The 15407-nt window shown below is 25.0% G+C and overlaps 2 protein-coding genes across 3 annotated transcripts in view; one reads left to right on the top strand and one right to left on the bottom strand.

The window, feature by feature from the left end:
- The window catches only part of LOC107167113 (uncharacterized), a 152297-nt gene that overhangs the window by 42764 nt on the left and 94126 nt on the right, over window positions 1-15407 (top strand). The gene's annotated exons all lie outside the window — the stretch shown is intronic.
- Window positions 1-15407, bottom strand: part of LOC107167112 (uncharacterized) — a 72741-nt gene that overhangs the window by 40598 nt on the left and 16736 nt on the right. The gene's annotated exons all lie outside the window — the stretch shown is intronic.

Here is a 15407-nt window from a genome sequence, read left to right as displayed (position 1 = left end):
TATATTTTAGAAATTTTTTTTTGTATCGGTCCAAAAGGTTTCGATTGAGCGAGTCGACATTTTTCAATATGATTTTATTTCCATCTGTCCGAGACATGCTTTACATATCGAGACAGTTGGAATTGAGGTACGTTCCATGTAAGAAAAATATTTAACACTTCTATGTTGTTTCACTTATAAAGTTGCCATCCAAAGCACAATAATTATGGTGTAGTGAAGAAAGATAATGTCGATTGGACAGTTAAACTATTGTAAATTCGTCTATGATAATCTTTGTGTTGTAACTGTTGTTTAGGTTTTCACATTTGTTGAGTTTTTATTTAAGTACGTCATATTATTATTATGTTTATTTGCAATTCGATTCAATTTAAAAAACATGGCCTCATAACAACGCGTTTGTGACGTTTTATTTTTTGAGCAGAAGTAAACCGCAAATCGTACATAATTGCTCGACAGTGATTTATGAGTTCGTCGTGTAGAAAACGTTCACAATGAAATAATACGTTTCCAATGATAAATCATTTGCCATAGTAGTTTGTACTTTGTAGTGCAGCGAAATATCTTATCGAAATGATGAAATACATTTTTGTGCATTTAATGACAATGTTTACATTTAAATTAGATTTTAGATGTATAAATTCATCATATTAAGAATAGTATTTGAGTTTATTTTTATACAGTACATCGTGCATAAATTATTATATTTTTTTACAATGTAAACTTGGAATTGGATTACCATTATGTTTCTCTTATTTGGCTCAAGATGCTATATATTTTATCATCCTTATTTACTTTCAATAGTAATTTCAATTTTCAACTGTTCTCGATAACTTCCTGGCTGGATGGCTGGTGAGGGAAAAAATTCAAAATATTAACTCAGAAATACTCGTTATTATTCTCCATTATTCTAGTTGGCCCTCTTGTTAAAATTTGTTTTCACTTTCCGTTCTTATCCATCTTGTTCAATCAGATTATTATACTTAGGAATTAAATTATTCTAAAGAAAATAGTAACTTATCCGTAATAAATCAATGTAAAAAAGTATGTGTGTGTTATAATAATTAATAGCATTTTATATCTGTATATTATTGTTTATACCTCAAGTAATATTACACCTATTATAAATTATGCTATATTCAGATATTTGAAATATTATACTTACATATTCTCTATTGAAGTTTTGGTAGAAATGTGTCCATTCTGTTCATCCCGTCAACATTTCAAATAATATATTATAATATTTTTTCTCTAGAGTCTAGTTAATATTATACATTTGCAGTATAAAAATGTGTCAATTTTGATGTTCATAATGGAAAATGGAACGATAAGTATGATAATTGATCATTCCGTGTGTACTGTGTATAGTAAATGAATTTTTCAATAATACATTTCTTTAACCGTGGTCTTAGAAAACTGTGATGTATAAATGTATAGTATATGATAATACACTGTTGATCAGTGTAGCGTCAATTATGTTTTATTAAACTATGATAGATACAGATATTATTATTTTATAAAATTGTTGTTTTCAATGTTTATTTTAATTATAGTTCTATCTTTTCCCCCTCTTATGTTTCTAATCATACCCTTCACGCGGACCTGAAAATCACATCTGTAAAAAAATAAGCAGTCACTTACTATAAAAGATTCCATAATCGGCTTGCATCTCATCCCAATCCTTTAATTAAAGCTCTACCAGCAAATACTATTCCGGGAAATCCTCCAAGGCGTTTAAAACGCAACTGGTGTAGAGATATGCTAACTTATTATTATAAAAACAGTAAATAAATAAATTCATATATATATATATATATATATAAATTAATGTATAATCTTAATATTTAAGTGTCATCACTGGGTGGCTGCTTTTATCAAGCCTTTTCATGTATTATATTATCTCTGCTAATACTCTTATTGTACCCATGAGGTACAGATTGTGTATATAATAATAAAGAATAATAAAAAAAAAAGCGGGTAAGTCGTGGATGTCGCTCTGCTGTACAGTAGGTTACTGTAATGGATGGGATTAAATTTGAATGCTATGATAGGTATCGTTGTATACGAAAAACGATTCTGAACGGAGATGATTTGTCAGTCTAGGATATATTATATTTAAATATTGTCATATATTCTATTTTGAAACAAATATTTTATTTTTCAATTAAGACGCATTTTGCATAAGGCATGGTTAATCAATTTTCCCAAAAACATTGCATGTAGTTATCATAATTCATAATACCTTATATTATCATAGATATACATATACTCGTATACTTGGTTCGAGGATAAATCGTTATCATTACGCGATTTCATAAAAATTTAAAACTCAAACGCTCAAAACATTTTTCCTTTAATGACGCTTCAAATTTTCTCTATAGCTATTTAAAGCAAAACTTATGGAAAACATAGTGTTAAATTGTATAACTTTAGATATAAATACAAAACATATTATTATGAATTTTGAACTACAAAATAATTTGCAAATATTCATGGTTTTGACGAATTTTTGTCAATATTTGAAATTCAAATGCTAATAAAAATTTGATTTGAATTTCCGGTGGACATTTTTTTTTTGTGATAAAGATTAACAAATTTGTAAGAAATCTTGTATTAAATTTTCAAATCTTAGATTTAAAAAAAAATTTTTTATGAATTTCTAGCTTAAGACAATTTGCGAATGTTTGTGATTATTACGTATTTTGTCAAAATTCAAAATTTGAATGCTTATAAAAAAAATTGTGACTATGAATTTATTTTATTTTTCAACTGCTATTGTAACAATATGTTAAGAGCCTTGTATTAAATCTTCAATATTTTCTACCAAAAAAATAAATTTTTATCGATATTAATTTAAAAAAAAACTAATAATTATCGAAAATTGCATATACCTATGAATAGTACAACATAAGTAAAAAATTTTTGAAAATTTTATGGCGGATAGAATATACTTATAAAAACATTCGGTGAAATTTCATGTATCAATGCTCATTTGTTTTAAAGTTACATCAATAATTAAAATCGATTTTGTCGAAAACTGATTGTGAATAAAATTTCCCGTTTTTCCCTTAATTTTTAGTTTGTTTATCCGGATTATTTATAGAAAAATATATAAGAATTTTTTACTTTTGACCACCAAAGCACCAACTAGATTCACTTTCTGATCGAATAAGGTACTGAAGTCAAAAATCGAAGCAATTTTACTGCCCCAAAACGAGATGATAGACACAAAAAAAATTCATGGTTTTGACGAATTTTTGTCAATATTTGAACTTCAAATGCTAATAAAAAAAAAATTGTGCCTATGTATTCTTATAATTTTTTAATCACTATAAGAATAACTTATGAGAATTTTTGTATTAAAATTTCAAGTATTTTGATTTTGTTTTTGAATTACAACCATATAAAAGAATTGGTCAAAAACTGGTTTTGCGTAAAAATCCCCGTTTTTCTGTCATTTTTTTTTTGTTTTTCTCGATTTTTTTGAAAACTGTTGGAAAGTGTTTACTTTTGACCTGTATAATGCACCAGGGATATTCACTTCACAGACACACAAAAAAAAAAAAAAATACACACATCATTGTAAAATCAATGCATTCATCACTTCGTTCAGAATCTAAAAAAGTTCTATCTTTTAAATTTAGAATCGTATGAAGCAATATATTCCATAGGTATATAGTTCTTTAGTTTTTACGATAATATTATTATTATCATCTAGAGATTTCTTTTTACTCCTGTCGGAATTATCCTCATGAAATATCGCAAATCTCGCCTATATTATACATCACACTTCAAATGTTTAAAACATTAACCACATAATCTTAACATTAGCTTGACGCTTTGGTTAATGTGTAAATATTAATTTTGATTTGTGATATTTCGCTTTTACTCGCATACTATTAACATTAACCAAGCCAAGCGTGGTTAATGTAATGCTATAATATGATGATACCGTATAATATATAATTTGTCTATCGTACCAGAAAAATGTACGGTTTTATTTTAGAGACAATGAAAATAATATTTTCCTGTATATTTTTTATAAAACAAATTAATTTTGACAATTTGTCAAAAATGTTTGATCTATTAAAATTTGGCGTTTATATCATAAAGCGCGTACAATCATACAAATGAATTGTAGCAGGGGCGTAATTAACCTATTCAACAAAGAAAAGGGAGGTCATTATTATTTTTTTTAATCACAGTAAGAATAGTTTTTACAAGTGTTATCCTATGTATTATAGGTTATAATTATTTCCTGCAGTTACGTGATACTGTGATAGTTACCCGGCGATGGTAACTACAATAAAGGTATAACCTTTATTATAATTCCTATAATTATTATTTTTTTATTATTTTTTTATTTATATAATATACTATACATGTAGTGATTTACTAACCAGATTTAATCCATTTTTTCTCCAATAATGGAGTTTTTCGCAGTATGATTTTTAGAATTTTCATATAAATTTAAAGAGCATAATTTAAAACTCTTAAAATTTTCGTACTATTAAGGAGTTTTCTGTGTGATTACAAACATCCATATTTCAATTTTCAAATGAGAATTACACTTTTTAACTGTTAATTATTTAGCATAACTGTTTTGAAAATGTCAACGTATCATGATCACAATTTGAACTAGTAATTTTAGAGTTATGCAACTCTAAGTATACTAAGGATAATAGATCCATGATAGTGGGTTTGAAAGATTTAAGGATTATCCTAGTAAATTTGTTTTTAAAGGAAAAATTGTTTTTGTTTATAATTATTTTAAATTTCGAAGTACTGATATTAAATTTTTTAAATTAGATTTATATTAGAAAATATTAGATTTAGTTGTATTTTTTTTTTGTACCATACGATGTTTAAAGTGTGATATAATACATTACATGCATAGCAATTGTTTTTATGAATATTTTGTTGTTGTTATGGTACTTTAGTGTTTATTGGTATATATACAGTTTTAAATGTTTATATATAGGTAGTATTTATTTTTTAAATGAATATGTAAAGTATTGTAGCAATTGAATATATTTATTATTTTAATGAATTAGTATTAATGCTATAGTTACCGTTTACTAAGCCCATATTTTAATTTATAATATTATATCAAATGAAAAATAATATATGAATTTTAAATCAAGTTTGAATTTATTATATTCAGTTTATGATTAATATTAAATTAGAAATTCTTCGATTTATTGATGCATATATCTTTTATATTGAGAAATGTGTCTTTTTTTCTTAGTATATTGTTTTGAAATGCAATTCTAAATATAAGTTATGATGTTTTTTGATTATTATTTTTGTATTTTTGTGGTTTTAATGATCTTTTGACTTTTTTTGTCACAGCTAAAATTTATGCGCATTTATTTTTTGTGTTTACAAAGTTTTATTGATAACGTTTTGACTAGGTTATCTTATTTTTGACATGAATATTATAATTGTGTGATCTTCGTTTGTTAATTAAGATTGTAAAGGGGTAACAATGTCAGCAAAAACATAACAATGGGACATTTCAACCTTGTTTGAGTGATTATTGTTCTAGTAATTCACATTTCTCTTTATGATTAAAATTATAATGGTTTAAACGAAACGCAGTTCGAGTTATCAGGCTTATGAACACTTTTAGAGGAACATTTTAAAATGTTTTAGTGTAATAACTAGTTTTAATCTTTTACGTTTTAACATTTTGTATTTTGTTTCATTATTTAAAACAAATTGATGTTAGTTCCTATGGTAATAAAATACATCATTTAAAAGTCAAAATGACTATATCATAACTAAGAATTACCCCCGAAAGTGCTAAAATTAACTATTCATTTTTACTATTATGTATTATAAATATTTCACGATATATATTGTATTATAAATCTAATTATATTTTTAATGAAATTTAATTTATCAAAGAGTTTTTAATAATTTATGGCAATATTTAAAATCTGTTTGTACTATATGGATTTTTTTTTTTATTTAGGCAGCGGTTTAGGCGATTGAAGATAAATGATGAAATCTCCTGTTTATTCTTATCCTGGTTCTTATATTAATAAATATTATGATATAGGAACATTTTCCTAGAAAAATTGTTTATCATTAATTAAATAACAATTTAAAGGTCAGTTTGATCAATAAATATGAGTTATCTTACTATTCTATATATTTTGTATGCCAGTAAAAATCTTGAGAAAACTAATTTAATTTAGAATGTATAATAGCTTACTACTTGAAAAATGAACGTTTGTAATTTTAGTAAGGGGATACAAATATTATAACAACTATGAAATTGTTCAGAACAACATAAATTAATTTTTAGAACATTTTATATGCAAAAACAATAATACTAAACAATTAAAAATTATAAATATTCCCCGAAATATCGCCGGAATTAAAATTTTTATTTAGGTTTGTATACATAAAAAATGATGTTATTTATTAAAGTCCATAAATTCGTATTTTTGATAATCCTTGTTTATTATCATTAGTATAGGTTATATTATAGATGTAAAAGTTATAGCTCGTTTTTATATTGATTTCATTATTTATATGTATTTTTTTTGAAAGCATATGACGACATATGACGTGTATCAATGTACCATCGATAAAAACTAAACTTTTTTTAAAAAAACCGTATTTGTACGTTAAAATGGTAATGTTATTAGAAAATGATAGCTATATTGATTTATGAACTATTCGTGTTTACATTATTGACTAATATGTCTTATTTCATAATTAATGCTAACCAGCGACCACCCTTACAAAAAAAAAAAAAATCCTGCATGCGTGCGCTATACTGATCTTAACACATTTTAACATTAATATTATATATAATATTTACAGTATAAAGTACAAAATATACCTAGTTATTAAATTGTTTAGAAAATGACTAACTAGATAACTTATATTATAAAAATGGTATAAAATTGTCTATAATAAAAGTGTTATATCCAATTATTAATATTATAAATTATATTATATTATTAAATTATAAATATTTTATTTTATTTTATCACTATATACCAATAAGGCACGCATGTATGGTGATAAATTATATTTTCATTTAAATAATAAAATTGCATTATATTAAAGGTAGTTAAATATTTCCATTTAATGTACTATGTTCTATGTTTACTAACATGAAACGTTCTTTACGAGCAACTCATAATTAGATTAAAATTACAAATTCATCAAATTATGATAGGTACCAATACAAAGAGTTGAAGTTAAAAACGTAATAAAATAATAATTTAATTCAGAATTACATTAGATATTCTCAGAAAAGTTGTAAAATAAACATCATTCTTTAGAGAGTTTACAATGTGTTTAAAAATAAGTATATGTACAATGTACATACACTGTAGTAATTTTTAATTTTTTTTTTTTTTTTGTTCGGAGAAATCTGTGTCACACGACGATAAAACGATTTTTTTTTGTCAACAATAGGTAAAGGTGCATTATTGATTTCGTTTAATAACGTTTCTGTTCTGTCAACCCGACATTTTCTCGGCTGTAACCTCAACACATCAATACGGTCTGAGCAGTAGTGCGCTGTTTTTACTTACATAGGTATTTCTTGTTAATTTAAAATATTAAAACTATTCGAAATCAATAATTTCTATTTAATAATATATTATAGAGATGGATATAATAGTATATGTATTATTTGTATACGTATACAGGGTGATTCGCCAATTTTGAACACTTTCATTCTTTCATTCAATAATGTGTTTTTGGAAATTTTGAGTGTTTTACTACTTAAAGATCATAATATCTAAAATTTTAAATGATTCAGATTTGTATACCATTTAAGGAGTGTCCTTTAAATGCCTTATGATTCTAATCTTGTTTTAGATGACATAATATTTTACTGTTGAATAATTTTTTTTTTTTTGAACATGTTGACATATTTAAGCCAAAATTTGAATAAGTAATTTATGAATCATTAAAATATATATAACAACAACTTTTTACAAATAATAAAATGAATAAAAAATACTTGTTCGAATTTTGGTCTAAATACATCCACGTTTTTCCAAAAATGTATATGCTTAACAAACTATAGGAAAAAATAAGTATTTCTAATTTTGATGAAAGAAGTTGTTATTGGCTATATGATGATACTCTTTAAATGGTACATAAAATCTTAATCATTAAAAATATGATCCTTGAGAGTTAAGAATACTCAAAATTTCAAAAGATCAGAATTTGAATGAATTCGTTACTATAAGAAATGGTTGTGAGCATTCTTGGTGAATCATCATGTATGCAATTATTTTAATAATGTAAAATTTATAGTGATCCACTGGGACTTTTTTGATCGGATGGAACACGTTACATAATTTTAAACCCTTCTCCAATTACTTTTGGATTCAACCTTGGCCTTTTGTGTGACCATGTGATGACCGAAATAAGTTATCTTAATGATAATGAATATTATGGTCCAATGTGCCACTCAACAGGATTAATGATGTTTTTCCTTCTTTTCATCGTAAAATAATATTTGAAATAATTACCTAATGCATTTTTGAAAGATTAAAAAAATATATAATTTATTACATTTTTATAAATAAACAATTATTGTATGTTTTATTTAGACTATTTTTTTAAATTCTAAGTTTTGTAAATATGCTTTTTTAGTATGTTGTTGTTATTTAAGTTTTGTATCATATCAAATAATACGTCAAGCTTTAAATCAATCTGCTATTTTAATACTTTAAAAACTTTATGAAAAAAATGTTGGTCTCTTTTCGGCTCTATATACCGAATCTGTTAATTTTTTTTCTGTTTTAGATAAGATTGACAGAAAGTAAATTTCTTAACACTAGGCAATTGAATAGATACAATTTATAATTAAAATTCATAAGTTATTTTTCTTATTTGGTTAAAACACTAAATAATATGTAATATAATTTTTATCAATTAAAGTTATTACGTTTCATCATCGTTTCAAATACTTAAATTTGAAACGTACCCTTCTTAAACGTTATGTATTAAACAGGGCATGTACCGTTTCCGCCAAAATTTGAAATGACCGATTCCGCCATCGCCCGTTTCCGCCAATTTAAAAAAAGGTTCGATTCCCGTTTCCGCCAATTTACCTGCTATGGTAAAATTATTGTAATATATTCCATATTTTTGGTAAAAATATGTTTTAATTAATTTGAGTTGACTGAAACTACGTTCATATGATACAGTACAAGGCAATGTTAGATACAAACGAACGATCCCCGATAAAATTATTATAATATATTCCTATTCATTGGAGTATTATTCCTATTATTTTAAGGTGTATTTAAGTTTTAACTAGAAATGATTGTAGGTACATGGTTTATAATATGATAATTGATAACATTAAATATTGAAAAATATATAAATAACTAATAAATCAAATAATAAATACATAATATTTTGTCATAGTTTTGATAAATATTATAATAAAGTAAAAATCACTTATTCATAATTAATATACACAATATTTTGTCATAGTTTTAATAAATATAATAATAATAAAAAGTGATATTTTCATAAATACATATAATATTTTGATATTTTGTCAAACATAATTTTAAGAAATACAGTAATTGAAATAATTAAAAAGTCATAATATTTTTACTTTATTATTATATTTATTAAAACTATGACAAAATGTTGTGTATATTAATTATGAATAAGTGAATAGCAGGTAAATTGGCGGAAACGGGAATCGAACCTTTTTTTAAATTGGCGGAAACGGGCAATGGCGGAATCGGTCATTTCAAATTTTGGCGGAAACGGGTAATTCCCATTAAACAAAGATTCGCTTAGTTTTGTCTCAGCACTATTTTCTGAATCGTCGATAATTTATCGTTTTGTTGTTTTGAAATTTGAATACAACTTACTATTCAATATTCATTTGAGTTTTATAAAATACTGCTCTAATACTTAATACTAGCTCCTATGCCCATTGTCGTGGACTATTGCTGTACTTCGGTTCGTCTGGATTTCAAATATTTTTCAACATACAATAATTTACAAAATAATACTTAAATCTACTAACGAAATTTATTTATTCTATGACTATGGAATATTGTGTACTTTATATTTAATTAAAAATGTGAATTTATTACATATTATAAAATTATAATTAAAGTATTACAAACCATTATCATGTATGGCTTATGATTATGACTTTATGAGTAGGCTTATCAGTTTTAAATTTTTAGCGAAAAGAAAAGAATTTATTTAAATTTACCTTAAATATCTAGGGAAGTTCCCTTAAGTATCTTTGTAATGGTGTGGCGTGCCCAGTGGGAGGCTTAGTGGTTGAAATCCCACCACAAAAAAATATTTTTTACACTAGATTATACACTATACCATGTTGGTTTGTCACAAGTAGGTATATTTAAATAATGAATAATTATAAATGTTTTTTTTTTCAAATTCGATTATTTTGTAATCCCCCCTCCTTAACCAATAAATCTCCTGAGTGCGCACCTACTAAAATGAATGCGTTAAGTCTGAATTCAATTCTAAATAATTGCACACAAAAAAGATTCTGATCGGATATGGTCTCGCAGCTTATGTATTCCTATGGATATTGTACTATATATTATTTTTATTACTATAAATAATTTATTTTTTTATTATTAATAAGAAAGTAGATAGAAATAGTTTTTATAAAAAAAACGATTGTATTATTATCGTAATATGATTTCATGCAATATTACAAGTTATCATTACTATAACTTATTAGTCAATACTGATGTACCGGAAAATCATGTTGCAATGATACTTTTATAATCCACGCACGTTAAGATCATTACCATTTATCCGTCTAAAATCAGTTTTTTCCCATATATTTGGTCATGATCTTAACTTGCGCGAAGTATAGTGTTGAAAAGTTTCAAGTTTATGAATAACGTATATTTTCGAATTACAGCAAAATAACTAAAATAATTTTTCAATTTTTTTACTATAAAATTTAATCTATGTTTGAACTCTAAATGTCGTCCATATAGAAAATAAAATAATGAATACATACTCTGAAATTGTTGTGTGTGTGAAAGAATAATTTACGAGGAATGACCTATTGTCAAACCTTAGTATAGTTATGAACGCTGAGAATTTTATACATTTTTTCAACTACAAAATAATTCGTATATTCTCGTGGTTTTAAAAATATTTTGATATTTATTTGAAAAAGTTATTGATTTGTTTATCATGATTATGATTCGAAACAAATTTTTGTATAAGAATTATCATTTTACCACACATCTCTCAGAAAAAAAAAAATGCTACAAAATCTGAACCCCAGTAATAAACTGGTGTGTATTTAATTGAATATAATATAATTAATGTAAAAATTATGGAAAATGCTATTGGTGTGTTAAAACGTTATAATCATTAAAGGCATAACACATAATTAAATTATTTACTATTTCCACTGATTTTTGGATTGTTTAAAAAATTATAAAAACCTTTTATTTTATTTACATACCAAAACGTCAACTGTTAACTATATTATTATTAGTTGACCCACTTTAGCCTTTTCCCTATCTGCGACCCTTTGTCGTAATATTTGTCGAATTATCTTCCGGCCGCCGTAAGTCCGTGACCTTTATTGCAGAATTTATTATTATTATTATAGAGTATAAGTAGGATATTATACAATATTTTATCCGCGTTTATCTCACCGTTTATTCGTTGTTTTTTTTTTAAATTCTTATTCATGTTTTAATTAATTTTACTTAATTAATTAATATTACCTATTTACTCATTTTAGTATAACTTATTTTTATATTGGAAATAATCAAATAAATATATTATAAGTTACTCAACTACAGTACTGGGTAGCTAAACAATACAGTTGTACGTAAATAACTAATAACTTTATATTTTTATCTTATTTAATAAATTTATTATTATTATATATCATATTATTATTAAATATTATACCTAATAATATTTGTCTATTATACATTACCTACCTACTCATCTTGAATGGTTTTTAATTTTGTTTTTAAATGTTTTATATTATTTTTATAGTTTAAATTTTCTAAAAAAGGCACTAATTGATTAGTGGTAGAAATATTTAAACATATTTTTAATTTAATTTAATTTATAAACATACTTCATGTTATTTGACTGCACAGCCATCGTATAAGGCAGATATGGGCATCGGTATAATGAACGGAAGATACAATTAGTAAGTATTAAATTATTCATTTGTTTTTGCAATGGTCAAAACGTATTGCATTTTAAATAATAAATATGTGTATAAGAAACCTTATGTATAGTCAATAGGTATTAGACCTGTTGTGGGCTTTTCCCATCATTTTCCATTTATTTTGAGGTCATTCATGTTTTTGTCATTCGGCTATTATAATATACGCTCCAAAGACTTTTTTAAATCACTTTTTCTTTGACTTCTCTACAAAATTCATACTAAATATATATACATCTTAATTCGCGTTTCAAAATTGTATTACAAGCCTAATTCGTCTATATTGTAGATAAATAAATTTTAAATAATTTTGGTCTTCTCATATTATACCTAATATTAGTCATAAGATACATTTTTTTTTCAAAGGTTTGCCTAAAACTAAACTTATATGATTTCACTTTGCCGTATAAATAATAGTAATAATTGTACGTTATTGTTTTACTAATGTTGTTTAATTCTTGTAATGTGTTAAGGTCAAATTATGACTTAAATTGGAACCGTCTAAATTTCACTTGGATAATATTTAGATTTTGTTGCTAAGTGGTATAATTTCCCCATTTTCCAAGGGCTGTACAAAATAAACCTAAAGAAACAACGATCGTTTTGTACATATATTATGTATTTAGATGGGTTTTGAAAAATGTAAAATCGTGCGATTCAAATGTTGCATACATGGTACATTGCCAACAACACAAATCACGCCTCTGTTCAGATAATGTATTGTTTCATTCTCGCATGAAGAGTTTAACGACAAATCAAAATAAAATATTTAATATTTTACGAGTAAACCGTTAACGTACGAAACAATTTATAAAACAAAACTTTCCTTCATCACGTACACAGTTATAGTATTATAGTATATTTCTTCTTTTTTTTTTAAATATAATAATAATAGGTAGTAATAATGGTTGAAAGTTCAATAGCAAAGATGATCTGGCAAGATATTATTATGTTATTATTTTTACGAACGGCTCGGTTCCATTGTAGCCATTAGATACATAAAGTGGCTTAATATCATAGGGCCCCTAGGGGTCTTAATATACAAATAAAAGAAAATAACTGGATTAAAATCCAAAACAATAATGTGCACCACTTTTTCTCGTTTATTCGATCATCGTCTGCAATGATAAAAACAATATGAAAATATTGAAAAAAAAAACTAAAATGCATTTTTCAGTCGGTTTATAATATTCGTTTATCTCCACGGTATTATTTACATAATACATATAATACAATATCATTCATTATGTATGGCATGTTGATTAGTGATAAGTTTACTGATATTATTTTATACGCAATATACATATTTACCACCTCCGCTAATGAGTCGATAACATTGTACCACACTATAAATACAGAAATTGTATATACGCCATCAGTAGCTGGATATACCTATACAATTTTACGACAGTCGAGATAATACTCTGGACTGTTAGCATATATTCTTAAATTATATCTTGATAATGGAGTTTACAACTACTTCCTTCAATTTTACATTACTAAATCTTTTTTTTGCATCCTAAAAATGATGTTCAATTTTGGAATTGGGAAAACGAATGAATGCAATGAATAAAAAAAACGGGTAAGTGGGTGTCACTCTGCTGTACATTAGGAGGTGGGGTGGACCTCTGACTAGGGTAGGTTAAATTTGAATGCAATGATAGGTATCATTGTATACGAAAAACGATTCTGAACGGAGACTGTTTATCTGTCTAGAATATATTATAGATTTAAAAAGAATTTTTTTTATATATTTCTAGCTTAAAAATAATTTGCGAATTTTCGTGATTTTTACGTATGTTGCAAAATTAAAATTTGAATGCTTGTAAAAAAAAATTGTGGCTTTATATTTTTAATATTTTTCAACTGCTATTGTTACAATGTGTTTGGAGCTTTGTATTTAATTTTCAAATTTAAGATTTAAAAAGAAAAACTTTTATGAATTTCTATCTAAGATAATTTGAATATTGCCGTAATTTTTATGTATTTAGTCAAAATTTGAACTTTAAATGCTTATAAAAAAAATGTGTGACAATATATTTCTTTTATTTTTCAACTGCTATTGTAAAAATATGTTAGGAGCCTTGTATTAAATTTCCAAATCTTAGATATAAAAGGAAAATATTTTATGAATTTCTATCTAAGATAATTTGAACATTGCCGTAATTTTTAGGTATTAAGTCAATATTTGAACTTCAAATGCTAACAAAAAAATTGTCCGTTTGTATTCTTATAATTTTTTAATAACTATGTGAATAACTTATGAGGAACTTTGTATTAAATTTTCAAGTATTTTGATTGGGCCAAAAAAATTTTATCGACACTTCAAAAAAAAATTTTTAGAAAAATTGAAAATTTCAGTTATCTATAAATATCTCAAAAAAAGTCAAAATATTTTGAAAATTAAAGCATGTAAAGAAAATGCCAATCTAAATAACTGATAAAATATTTCAAGTATCTACGACTTATACTTTCTGAAAAATAACAAATATTTAAAATCGTTTGAGGATAAATCGTTATTGTTACGGTATTTCGTAAAAATTTAAAATTCAAACCCACTTAAAATTGTTGCTATAATGATGCTTCGAGTTTTCTCTAAAGCTGCTTTAAGGAAAACTTATAGAAAACTTAGTGTTGTATTTTTAATTCTTAGTTATAAACACAAAAAATTTTATGATATTTCAACTTCAAAATTACTTGCAAATTTTCGCGTTTTCGACCGATTTCGTAAAAATTTGAGCTATAAACACTTATAAAAAAAATTGTGACTTACGATTTTTAATTTTTTTTAGCTACAATAAGAACAACTCATAAGGAACCTTGTATTAAATTTTCAAGTATTTTTGGTCATCCAAAAGTTTTTTACCGACACTTAAAAAAAAAAATTCTCATAAAAATTGAAAATTTCTGATGTCTATAAACAACTCAAAAACAGTCAAAAAATTTGTGAAAATTAAACTGTATATAGATAACACTAACATAAACATTTGGTGAAAATTTCAAGTATTTATTGTGATTAGTTTTTGAATTACAACCATATAAAAAAATCAATTTTGTCGAAAACTGGTTTTGCATAAAAATTCCCGTTTTTCTGTCATTTTGTTTTGGTTTTTTTCGATTTTTTTGAAAATTGTTGGAAAGTGTTTACTTTTGACCTGTATAATGCACCAAGGATATTCACTTTTACATCGGAAACCACCCCCAAAGTTTG

This window comes from Diuraphis noxia, unplaced genomic scaffold (genome assembly GCF_037042655.1).
Source record: "Diuraphis noxia isolate RWA-SAM2 unplaced genomic scaffold, SU_Dnox_SAM2 contig0003, whole genome shotgun sequence".
Taxonomy (NCBI): Eukaryota; Metazoa; Arthropoda; class Insecta; order Hemiptera; family Aphididae; genus Diuraphis; species Diuraphis noxia.
The sequence above is the reverse complement of the archived record's forward strand: the minus strand, read 5'-3'. Positions and strand labels throughout refer to the sequence as shown.